Raw genomic sequence first — 13,809 nt, 5'->3', positions numbered from 1 at the left:
ACTAAAAGGGGATAAATAGCCAAAAGCCATCAAAATTTCATTTTTCCCATCAACAAAAACAAAAGGTAAATCATTTGAACTAAAAAGGGATGAAAACAGATTTAAACGGTCATAGTGTTGGATGAAGTTAAGTTGAGCGATTGTAGGCATGAATATAAGATTTTGATTGAGAAAAGATGAACATATGTTTTGAATCAAGTTGATGAACAAATGAAAGTGAGGGAATTTAGAAGGAAAGTTTGGATTTATGGTGGCATTAGAGAGGAGCAGGGGATGAGACGAGACGAGACGAGACAATTTTTTTGTCGTTTCTCTTGAAGTAAAAAATAAAAATGTTAATATGATCTTGATTTCTCCCGATATGTTGGAGTTAATTGCATTCTATTTTTTTAAATTACGACTCTTGTTTTAAATTAATCCTTAAATTTTTATATATTCTAATTTCATCATATGACTATTATTTTAGATTAGTCCTCAAACTTTTAAATATTTTATTTTTCATCCTCAAACTATGACCTTCATTCTAGATTGGTCGTCAAACTTTTTGATCATTTTAATTTCATCCCAATCTATACAAATATACTAATCACATCCTTTGTCAATAATATCGTTAGACCAAGCTATATAATATTTTTTAAGCTCAGGGCCCATAAATTAAAAAAAACACTCTTATAAGTTTTTTCCTTATTTTTAATAATAAATTTAAAAATTATAAAATAAAAATAATGAGACACATTAGTTTATTAAGGTATCAATTATCATTATTAAATTTTTATATTAACAAGATAACTTTAATAAATTTTTCTATTTCTCATAAAATTTTAATTCAATATTTTTTCCAAAATAAAAAAAATCAATTGAGCCTCTTTAATTTTGGTCTTTTAAATTCCCACCATCTTTGCACCAAATCTCTCTCTTTTCCATATCAATGAAATTTTTTATTAGATTTTTTTTCCTCTTCAAAATTCAATGGGAGAAAAAATTAAATATAGTTAGTCTGCTTCTTTTTTCTTACATATTTTACAATTCATCTAAAAATAATTACATTCACTTTTTAATCTCTAATATTTCAGACAAAGACAAAGTCGCAATTGTTTATCATCAATTGTGGTGCTTGAATCGTATTGAAGATTGTTCTTAAAATTCTAGGTAAAATCGTATTTCTAAATTATTTCTTTTTATTTTTATATATTTTTAAATTCTAGATAATATCGTCCTTTTATTTCCAAATGATATGTTATGCATTAAGAAAAATATGTTGAATAACATTGATGTTGACATTTCATCAATGATCTTGCATCAAGAAATACTCGAAGTAATATTTTTTAAAAGTATGTGTATGCTTAAATATATTTTTTATATTCTTAATATTGTAATAAATTATTATTTGTTTAATAATAAAAAAAATTAACAGAATTTTTATATTATATATTTCTTAAATTTGTTTTGAATTAGGGGCTTATACTTTTAATTTTGTCCCGAGCCAAAAAATAATCAGGACCGATCCGGACCTCACATTAATGAGATAAAAAAATATAACTCCTTACAAAGTCAGAAGTGGTGAAGAATTACTCCTAACTAAAATAAAAGACATTAACTTTAGAAATAAACAAATCTTTAAGCACGTCACCATATATCGCTTATAAGAGTGTTATGTTATCTCACTAATTGTAAAGTAATTTAAAAATATATATATTTTTTGAAAATAATGCGGGCCTCATTAAAAACCTTCTAATCCTAATAAAGGGAAAAGAGTGCCCAAAATTCCATTAATCAAGAAGTAATTACATCTTTACTAATGACACTAGCAATGATATCGGGACAAACCGAATTAAAGAAAAATGCACTACCAGAACAACTGGCCCAACTAGCGAGAGCATGAGCAACATGATTACAATCACGATTGATATATGTAATTTGGAATCTAGGATTAGATTGAAAAAAAACGAGCTTCTTGAATAAAAATACCCAATGTCGAGATGTCATATGAGTCCCGTGTAATTTTGTTCACAAGTATCTGATAATAAAATTCAAACTGCACATCCAACCACCCTTTCTCATCAGCTAGGCATAAACTAGCAAGCAAAGCAAATAATTCAGCAAAAGCAGGATCAACACATCTTCCAGAGACTTGATCCAAACCCATGCACCAAACCATTATGATCACAAGCTACCACCCCAATAGAAGTTAGACGCCTATTGCTATCAAATGAACCATCAAAATTTATCTTAATTACACCTGGTGGAGGAGGTAACCATCTATTGTGTTAAATGAAAGGATTCTCATGCATCCGATCTAAAACCATTGTGCGCAAATACTCATGATAAAGTACTTTAGAGATCAAATGAAAATAGTCTACCATTCCTCTACGATGCAGTGTTCTTCACTCAAATCCGTCCGGGCACGAATTTTTTATTTGGCGGGAAAAGTGATGTGAATAAATGGTTTTTAAAATAATTTGGGAGTCACCATCGGCCTTTTGGGTCAGTAGGTCGAATACCTAAAAATCATCCTTTAAAAGAGTTTTTAAGAAAACATCGATTAAAAGATAAACTGATCTGCGTTTTAACCAAAAATTCGTTCTTTTTAATAATAAAAATGGATTCGTGGTCGGTTACGTTTAGGGAAGGATTAGCACCCCTACAACGCCCAAAATTGGTACTTTTTAATTATAAATTGTCTCTAATAATAGAATTTAAGAATTCAAAGATATATTTAACTTATAATATTTTTTATTTCAAATTTATAATTTTATAAAATATATAAATATAAGAGATATCTAATTATTTAGAAATATCAGAAAATGGCTTCTAGGTGCTTTAAGACAGCTCTGTTCTTTGATATAAAAAATAAATAAATATCAAAATATGATTATTTCTTAAAAGTAATTTATAAAATTAAATAAATAGGATTTTTATAAAAATAAATAAACATATATTATTTATATATATTTATACATACTAATAATAATAATAATAAAATATAAAACAATAATTAAAAATAATGAAATTAAAACTATAAATAAAAAAAACTAGTAATTAACTTAAAGTATTAAAATTAGTGACTAAAATAAGATTATCTTAAATTCGAATATCATGTTAAAATAAATTTAAAAAAATGCATTCGGGATTAAAAAATTAATTATTAAAATTAAGGATTAAATCAGTAATTTACCTAAAATATTTATAAATACGGTTAAGGACTAAAATACATATATATAAATTCGAATACCGAATTAAAAGGATCTAAAATTTGCTTTAGTGACTAAACTGTAAGGATTACAAACTATGATGGCTGCGGACGGGGTTTAACTTTAAATTAATTACAGACAGACTCCTCCCCAAAACGACGTCGTTCGGGGAGGGGTATTTAAGTCCCAAAACGACTGGCCCGAAGGGCCAGCTCTCATTTCTTTCTTTCACTCTCTCTCTCTAGCTGAGAGAGTTATAAAACTCTCTCGTTTTTCTCTAAAACAGAGAGAAGCGGCACCGACCGACAGCCTTTCACCGGTGTTAACCCCACCGTCGGCCACCGCATTCGGTGGCAGGAAAATTTTTTGTTTACCCCAAAATGTAGATCGGACCATCCTATTGATGGTTCCGATGACTGTTTTTCTTAAAACACTCCCGATCGGAGCAAATCTACGAAAAATACCTTCGATTTTCGAAGGTTCCGGTGACGTTTGGTATCTCGGGGGTAAGTTCTTGTCTTCTTTGTTTTTATTTTTGATTGTTGATGCTTGCTGTTGGTTTCTTGGTTGTTGTTTTCTATTTTTGGGTTGCTCCCCGTCTTCTCTCCGTTTTTCTTCTCTCTGTCTCCCTTCTTTTTTTTTGCTCTCTGTCTCTGCTTCTCTTTCTTTGTAGGTGAGCTGAGGCTTTATAGCTTCAATGAAGCTCTCGTCGAACCGGTCCCAGAGGTGTTTATCGGTGAGTCACCAGACTATGGTGGTGACTCACCATAGAGCAAGCGACGTGGAGGGGTAGTTGGGTCTTCTGGAGCCTTTTGTTGAGGCGTCGTGGCAGAGTAGACCGTCGGCAGCATCTGGTTGGGTCACTTGGTAGTGGAGTGTCGGCAATGAGCGGCGGTTGTGGCTTCTGGAAGCTTGAGGCGGCGGCTGGAGCTAGGGTTTAGAAACCCTAGTTGAAACCCTAAATGTTTAGGGTTTCTATAGTCTGGGCCGGTTTGTTTTATTTGTAACTGGGCCGGTCCAGTTTTCATTGGGCCTGTTTGTAATAATAATAATCTTAATAATAATATTAATAATAAAAATATATAAATAATAATAATAATAATAGTAATATAAATAAAACCGGGACAAAAATTTAGTGTCTACAGCTGCTCCTCTTTGCTCATTCTTGTGTTAACAAGAATAGAGCAAAGACGAAAAGACAATAAATTTTTGTTCAATTGACTTCTCTGATTAAGATGGAAATGTTGAACAAGTTCTCCTCTGGGATTAGTTCTTCTTTTTATGAAATTTTCCACTGGGGATGACAATTCATCTCATTCTGAGATGTAGTGTAGCAAAAGGTTGAATAAATTATTCTCCTTCTTCAGATGAGTTCTTCTCATTATGAACACTTCTGGAAATGTTGATGCTGATCTATTTCCTTCCGTGATAGAGTCATGTAAAAGGCTGAACAAATTGCTCTCATCAGATGAGTTCTTCTTATTATGAACTTTTCCACTGGAAATGCTGATCCATCAAGTGATGGATTTGAGCAAAAGGTTGAATAATCTCTTCTCATTATGAACTTCTTCTTCAGATAATTTCTTTCATTATGAACTTTCTCTGGAAATGTTGATCCATCAAGTGATGGATTTGAGCAAAAGGTTGAACAAGCTCTTCTCATTATGAACTTCTTCTTCCTTCTTCAGATGAGTTATTCTCATTATGAACTTTTTCTGGAAAAGTTGATCCATCAAGTGATGGATTTGAGCAAAAGGTTGAACAAGCTCTTCTCATTATGAACTTCTTCTTCCTTCTTCAGATGAGTTCTTCTCATTATGAACTTTCTCTGGAAAATCTGATCCATCGAGTGATGGATTTGAGCAAAAGTTGAACAAGCTCTTCTCATTATGAACTTCTTCTTCCTTCTTCTATGAGTTCTTCTCATTATGAACTTCTTCTTCTTTAGATGAGTTCTTCTCATTATGAACTTTACCTGGAAATGTTGATCCATCGAGTGATGGATTTGAGCAAAAGGTTGAACAAGCTCTTCTCATTATGAACTTCTTCTTCCTTATTCAGATGAGTTCTTCTCATTATGAACTTTCTCTGGAAAAGTTGATCCATCGAGTGATGGATTTGAGCAAAAGGTTAAACAAGCTCATCTCATTATGAACTTCTTCTTCCTTATTCAGATGAGTTCTCATTATGAACTTTCTCTGGAAAAGTTGATCCATCGAGTGATGGATTTGAGCAAAAGGTTGAACAAGTTCTTCTCATTATGAACTTCTTCTTCCTTCTTCAGATGAGTTCTTCTCATTATGAACTCGACCTGGAATGTTGATCTATTGAATGATGGATTTGAACTTTGCTAAAATCTTTGAAATTCCTGTCAAATATTCAACATGGATAAAATGAATGAAAATGCTCCTATTTTGCAAATGTCTAAATATGATGTATGAATGTTGATGCAATCTTCATTTGACTTCAAAATGGTGAACTCGGTTTTCCTCCACTTCATCGTTTATTGCCAGGATTAACTCTGGATATCAGTGTAGCAACTTATGCTATCAAGCTTGCATTTCTGCAGAATCATCTGATCAACTTGTATCTTGGTGCCTTCTTTGCTTCATTTAAGTCTTAGAAGAAATGTTTCATTTATGGAACTCTTTTTGTAGTCAAAATTATGACCCTGATGCTCCATTTTGCCTTGGATAAAACCAACTTTATTTTCTTGGACTTGTGTATAAATCCCATAAAGCTTTCATCTTTGAAAAGAGAATCTATTATCTTTAAAAAGAGAACCTATCATCTTTGAAGAGTAGATGTAGATATGTCTGACTCAGCGGGGATTAATTAGGGGAGTAGAGTCTGTTCTAATTTAACTCTTGAAACACATCACAAGGAAGATTTATTCCAATTCCTTTCATGTCTCACATATAATCAGATCTCGAATAAGGCAACTTGGACCATATCATGCCGAGATGCTTAACAACAACTTGTCGTTCAACCTTAGTTGGCTCCACTAGTTTCTTGTTGTCAAAATTTTCAGCTCTCCTTCTGTGGAAAGAAATCTTCATTATATCTCACTTTTAATCTTGGGGTTGAAGAAGACAGACTTCATCTTGGATCAATAAATAGAAACCATATGATTGCAACATTGGTTCAGCACCATAATTACTGGTTCGTAAAACATTTGACAATACATTCATCTTTTCCTGTGGTTTCTGTCCAGATGTAAAACATTTGAAAACACATTCATCCTTTCTTACGGCTTCTGCCCGGATTTCTGGTCAGGGAGGCTCTTTTGTAGCGCTCAGAACTTTCGTATAACGTCACAAGACCACTTGAGAACAAAACTCAATAGGAATACAAATGAGATGCTGGTGTGACCAACAAGTTGATCAAATTCGCAAGATATGCTAGTGATGAATTGAATAAGAGATACCAAATGATCTTGATATTGTCTCAGGCAAGGGTAAGTGTGATATTGATCACGTTTTCTTCCATAACAAGTGTTGTAGGAATTAGAAACACATCAGCTATAGGAGCCATGTACAGAACGATATCCATGGAATTCTTGCCGCTGGGGATTAAACGCACAGGATAAAACCAAAATAGATGAAAACTCAATTCACCCTGGCTGGTAATAATAATCTCGGTAACAACGGGAATAAGAATAACATAAGTTGAGCCTCTTTATTTTTTCAATATCAACAGTAAACAAACACTGATATGAAAAACAGCTTCGTGATCTCAACAGCATGATTGAAACTAACTGTCAGGAATCTCAAAGAAATATTTCTAATCATCACCAACACACAGAATGCAAAATTCAAGGTTGATATCTTGAGGAACTGAACCCTGGATCGAGTAGTCTATAAGGGGACCATCTTTATTCATGCAACCGTGATGTAGCTTAACAAAGAACACACTGTCATGTGACACATGGTTTAAGAAGATTGGGTATTTGAAACCATACTTGTTGAATAAATATTTGTTCAACAGCAGGACCCTAATGCAACTGCCTGATGAACGAAGCAATTATGTATAGTCAACTTCACTATCATTGTTTCACAATTTTCATTCTTCATATCTTTATGTCTCATTGGAAATATTTGTTCGAGTCAATGATCTTGACATAGGATAATATGGGCTTTCAACATGCCCCAATATTGGCTAATATAAATGTTTAAAAATACCTCAACATTCTTCATTTTGATTGAAAGGGTTTTCAGCATGCCCCAATATTTTGCTGATATAAATGTTCAGAATACATCAATATTTCTGATTCTAATTGAAATGGGCTTTCAGTCTGCCCCAATATCTGCTTCTGATTCAACTCTCAATGTATGTTTGACTGGAATATCATGATCCTCATGAGGTCCAATTTTGACAATGCACTGTTATGGGTACTTGTGGCTTTCTTCATGCCCCAAATCTGCTTATCTTGAATACTCTCATTCTGGTGTCACTAAACAGTAGTGTTATCAAGTAACTGAAATTCTCTTCATGTTGTCACAAACTTAAGAAGTATTCAATCATTCTGACAGAAACGTCTGAGATATGTGTCTTCTGAATGAGGTGACCATTTTCTGTATCTGGAGGGATTTAGTCAGACAGAGCAGTAAAAATAGCTTGGTAATCCGTTCCAGGCTGACACAGTGGCTTATCATCTTTCAGTGAAAGCCATCTCTGAAATATACTTTTCTGTGGGAGAGAAACCAATTTATGCAAACAGTAATCTGATGCAATAGCAAGACTACATATACAGTGGTATAGGCTCATCAAAAATCCACACCCATGCAATATGTTGATTCTGATAACAACTCATCTGATTATGAAGCGATCTTTCAGGATGATTTCACAGATATTGATAGTTTTTTCTGATACCGAGGAAATCCTGAATTCTGATTCGGATGAGAAGAATAAACTATTATATTTGACAAAAACAGGATATTCATAGGTTGAGGCTTCAATAGCCATGGAGAGATGTGGTCCGAATTCATCAATTACAGAGTTGACATATTTTATATGTGCTGTTCAAATGATAAGACTGCTGACGCACTTCTTTCAGGAGAAGATAGGAAGTCATTATGCAATGACCCTAATTACAAAAAACTAAAACCCAGGCTATGATTTTTGGAAAAGGAAGAAGCAGATGAAGCTTGAAAAGAAGCTTCTTAATGAAGACGATTATGCAGTTCATCTTTCAAATCCAATGATTGGTTTTGGGGTTCCTATCGAACCAAATCAGATAACTCAAAGAACCCTTCCAGAAGATGCTATTGGGTCTCCTTATTTCTACTACGAGCAAATTCATCTTTCAAATCCAATTATTGGTTTTGGGTTCAACCAAATCAGATCAGATAACTCAAAGAACACTTCCATAAGATGCTATTGGGTCTCCTTATTTCTACTACGAGAACGTGGCACTTGCTCCAGTTAATGTTTGGACTAAGAATATCACAATACTTATTCGATGTAGAGCCAGAATTTGTAGATTCAAAGCATTTTCATGCTGTTACACTAAAAAGGGGCTATATTCATAATCTGCCAATTGAGAACAAATTTCCTCTTATCTTGTTTTCTCCACGCACTATACATGATATTTTTCCATTGACAAAGAAATGATGGCCTTCCTGGGATCCAAGAACAAAGTTGAACTATTTATAAACATGTACAGGAAGTGCCAAATTGACAGAAAGGATCTGTAAGGCTCTTGAAGCTTATGACGATGAGCCACCTTCGAGTGTCCAGAAGTATGTTCTTGATGAGTACTGAAAATGGAATCTGGTATGGGTTGGAAGGAATAAAGTTACTCCACTTGAACCTGATGAGGTGGAAATACTTCTAGGTTTCTTTAAAAACCATACATGAGGATCTGTATAGAGTCATGTTCCATGGTGGTATCAATGTCCTGTCTCTTTTCTCTGGGATCAATGATGCAGAAGTTGCCTTTTATTATCTTGGCATACTTTTGAAAACAAATGTGTAAGAACTGAATTATGATCGGTTGGAGTAATTGATGAGTAGATTTGGAAATTTCGACCTTGTTACCGGTAACATCTAGTGTAACAACCTTACTGGAAGAAATAAACATCATTGTGATGGGCTTGAAGATTTTTGTTGGTGCATTTACTTCCAATGACTGCTACAACGATTGTCTCTTTTTCTACTCCAAGATATATCATACTCTTACTGAACCATGGAAAAGTTTAATTGACGGTAAAACTGATTATCTTCAACTTTTGGAATCCTGTAACCAATGTTACCTTATATAAAAGGCCTATAAGGGTAGATTCTGTTCCAATGTCTTATTCTGTGCCATAAGTCCTCAAATTCAAATTCAAAATCTTCTGAAGGACATAATGGATATCATCTTGACAAAGAAAATGATCGGCATAGAAGAAGTAGCAATAATGTATCAAGACTTGAGCAAGCATCAGAGTGATGGTAGTGACTTGTTCATGGCTTTATGATGTAATCTTCTAGAGAACATGAATTGATCGTTGGGGAAAATAATCTGTCTGGTGATGCTTATCGCCCTCAGCATGAGATAAACGATAATCTTTCTTGATGAGCTACTAATAATGTCATAGGAGAGTGTCACAAGTTCAATTCTCCAGACTTTCTGGCATCTTGGACCACTTGCCTTCAAAAATGTGAAGTGCTTCATTATTCTGGCCTCGTTCATTCTTTTTCTACAACAGAGGTAGAATAAGCAACAATTGCTTCAAGGACCTTCCTCATTTGAGACTGTCCTGTTTGAAAATGTTTTTTCTCCTTTCTTTATTGAAGAATGAAAGAATTTTGCAAAGTATTACCCCTTTCAGGTTCACAATATAATCAAATTATAAACAATAAGTTTAATGAATATCCAATAAATCAACTACACTTTTAAATCATTCAAAAATCATAGTCCTATGGCAAGTTCAAAATTATTACTGATTTGAGGTGTAGGTTGATTTTGGTAAAGTAGGTTCTTTCAAGTTGGTTCAGTATGTCGCTTCGGCTTCCACTAACTTGAAGAAAAAATTTGTTATGCTCATCTTGTAAAGATGCTTCTCGTTTCCAAAATCTCAGGAACGTCTTTGGGATGTGCGATGCTTCTTTTAAGAGCTTAAAATTGTCTCTTATGTTGTTGTTGCACCATTCAATATTCGAGCCGCCTTTTCAGGTTTTCAACTCGAATCCCCCGTTGGTTTCAAAATGTTATTTAAAAATTTACATCTTGAACCCCCCTTTTATCATTTTTTATATCATGCATTAAAGATTTTAAAAACCAATTTTTGCAAATAAAAATCAATCTTGAGAGGCGGAATGAATTCTGAAGATATTCTCTTTAGATGCCTTCAATCTTGCTTTGCTTGACTTGGATCTGCTTTGTTGGGGATTTTTCTATCATCAGGATCCCTCTAGACTGCCAAATTTTTTTTATCCATCATATTTTCTCATATCTTCAACATTTCTTGCTCTTCTTGTTTGTACTTGATCAATCTTGTAACTTGAGGCTCAATAAGTCACCCATCTTGATTCAATTTTCCTTCTTTTTTTTTTCTTTCTTCTTTCTTTGCTGGATTTTTCTTTTTTCTTTCTTTGCTGGATGAGTATAAACTTCAATTGCTTTGAACACCTCTTTTTCCTTTTTGTCCTTTTTCTTCTTCAAGTATAATATTTCTTGACATAATTTGAGTTTATTTGGTTTCTCAGAACTTTCCCATCCGTTTTTGCCAAGATCAACGCTTCTCGGGAAAAGCCTTTTTTTATAACATACGCCTTTGGATGTACTTTCTGTTCATGACCTTTCATCATCCATTTCTGATACATCTGCCTATGGCAAATAGCTTTCAATTGGTTCTCATCAATAAGGTTTAATTGATCAAATCGAAATTGGATACATTCAGTCTTCTCCAATTTTTCCTCCTTTAGGATACAAAATAATGGGATCTCAACTTCAATTGGTAATACTGTTTCCATTCCATAGACTAAACAATAAGGTGTTGCCCCTCTAAATGTTCGCACAGTAATTCAATATGCATATAAGGAAAAGGTAGCTTCTCGTGCCAATCCTTGTAAGTTTCAGTGGTCTTTGTAATGTTCTCTTGATGTTCTTATTTGCTCCTGCAAATGCCCCATTCATCTTTGGGCGATATGAAACTGAGTTGGCGTACTTGATCTGGGCGCGAAGTTTAGTTATCTCATATAGAAGTCCTTGTAAAAAGAGGTATCTCCAGGGGGATGAATATTCAAGATTAACTTTACTTACATGAAAAAATGTAATTAATGCATGATATATTTATTTCAATTAATCACTTTTTCCTTCTTCTTTGAGTATTCCCTAATCACTCGAAATCATCTTCAATAAGTTGGTCCATGATGCCTCATCTCGTCTCTTGATTCACGGATAATTGAAAGTTTGGTTCTTTTGAGGTCTTTTGGTTTATGATGGTTTTGTGTTTGGAAGGACAATGTGTGACTTTTAAAGTCATGTATATGTGGAAGGGGTAATATCATAAATTAACCAACTCTATCCGAGAAGGTAAACATATAGAGTTGGTGTCTCAAAAACAGGTAGAGACATTTCTTCAGAATCTCAGATAAATGTACGGTCAAAATTTGGTATTAGTAAGGATCAAGTAATTGGCATTGGATGGAAGGTATAATTTTATCACTTGCCAAAGATATATAATTCTTGAAAAATTAAAAGAATATTTAATCTACTTGATACTCAATAATCTCAAGATTAAAAATTGATTCCTTGCTCATAACCATAAAAGAAACACATATTTATTTATTGCACAAAAGGCGGAGAAAGGAACAAAAAACATATTCAAACAAGATGCTGAAAATAGAAAGTACTACAATGGTAGATAACACTTCCACTTGTTTATGCATCATTACTCCTCTAATGTTGAGTGTGTAACAGGATCAGAGTCTTTGTCCTCACTTGCCCCCATTTCTTGATCATTTCTCTTATCTGGGCTCGTTTGGATAATTCCTCAGACGTACCAATCTCTATTTCTTCCTTAGTAGCTTTATGGTTTGATCTTATCTCCTTGTTTAGCGGTTGGAATTTGGGCTCAAAACAATCTTTATTAGTGACAATAGCTTTGTCCCGGTTCTGAACACATCTTGCAGCTGTGATTGGCATAGTATTTGTCCTGTTCTCTAAACTGCCCAAAGTTTCATCTGTCTTCAGGAAGTCTGATATGGGTGTTTGAGATGTTTTTATGGTTGCATTTCCCAGTTTATTTTTAGGCCTACAGGCCAATCTCTGATTACATCCATGGGAACCGTTTTGCTTTGATTTCCTTTCCCATTTTCTTGTGTCTGATATTCTTCACAGGATTTGATCACATTAGTCTCAGTCGAGGCAATAATTTCTGAGTGTTGAACTTTAAACCCTTCTTTTACCTTGCATTTTTAAATTGCTTGCTCTAAAGGATCTTGGAAATTTCCCTCAAGGTTATCAGGAACCTTAGTTGAACAACTTGGGATTCCAGTCTGATTTATCCAAGGAATATCCTTATAGGTCAATTCTCATTTGGAGGCCATTGTGACTGAACAAGTCGTAGAGTAGTTAAGCTGGCTAGGAGCATTTTGAATATGATTTTTCACCTGAAAAGTGGAAAGGAGGAAATTGAAAACTCTGCACATTCTTTTTCTTCTTGACTAGCCTTTGACCCTTTTCTATGTCTTTTTCTTAGAATATGATTTTTCACCTAAAAAGTGGAAAGGAGGAAATTGAAAACTCTGCACATTCTTTTTCTTCTTGACTAGCCTTTGACCCTTTTCTATGTCCTTTTTCTTTGGGTAAAACTTATCTCTCACAAGTGAACTTTTTCCATTCATTGATTCTTCATTCACTATTAATTCATCCATACCCTTCGGGACCAAATCTTGAAGCTGTCCTGAATTACCATACTCACTAATAGGTTCATAATCATCAGACAATATCAAGTCGAACTCATCATTATCATTCAAATCCTCATTCACAGCCTTCACAGCAAGATCTTTAAGGGTTTCTCTCCATGGAGTACAACATTTATCAGGTCCATCAGTTTTTCATTTGCTCTTTTGAATCATTATGGGATTTTTTACTTGATCAATCATCTCTTGTTGAGTCTTGATAAGTTGCTCTTGTAGTTTCTCAATTCTACGAACCCTTGCTAAAATCTCATTCATGGTTCTTATCCTTGTTTAGGAAGACCAAGTTAGCTCCATTTTGATTTCAGAAATTCTGTCATGGAATCCTCCACGAATTACTCTCATGTTTTCATGTTTAAATGTATGTAAAATAGTTTAAAACCAAATGTAATTATGTAAAAATGAAAATGTAAATACAAACGTAAAAAATGCAAATGTAAATGCAAATGTTAATATGTGAATGTAACAATAAAAATGCAAATTGTATAGTACAAATATAAAAGTATAAATGCACAATGAAAAATGCAAAGATGCAAAATGCAAATGCATGTATGAAAAGGTGTTTACTCAAGAGTGATCATCTTAGAACATATTTCATTTAACACAAAAGTTTCGGTACATCAAACAAAACTTTACATATAAGGATATCTTTCACTCCTAACTTTTCCAAAGCCCAGTTAGTTTCCATTCATGCTCAAAAAGTTGAGTC

The sequence above is a fragment of the Hibiscus syriacus genome, unplaced genomic scaffold (assembly GCF_006381635.1).
Source record: "Hibiscus syriacus cultivar Baekdansim isolate YM2019G1 unplaced genomic scaffold, ASM638163v2 tig00110721_pilon, whole genome shotgun sequence".
NCBI lineage: Eukaryota > Viridiplantae > Streptophyta > Magnoliopsida > Malvales > Malvaceae > Hibiscus > Hibiscus syriacus.
This window is presented reverse-complemented; position numbering follows the sequence as displayed.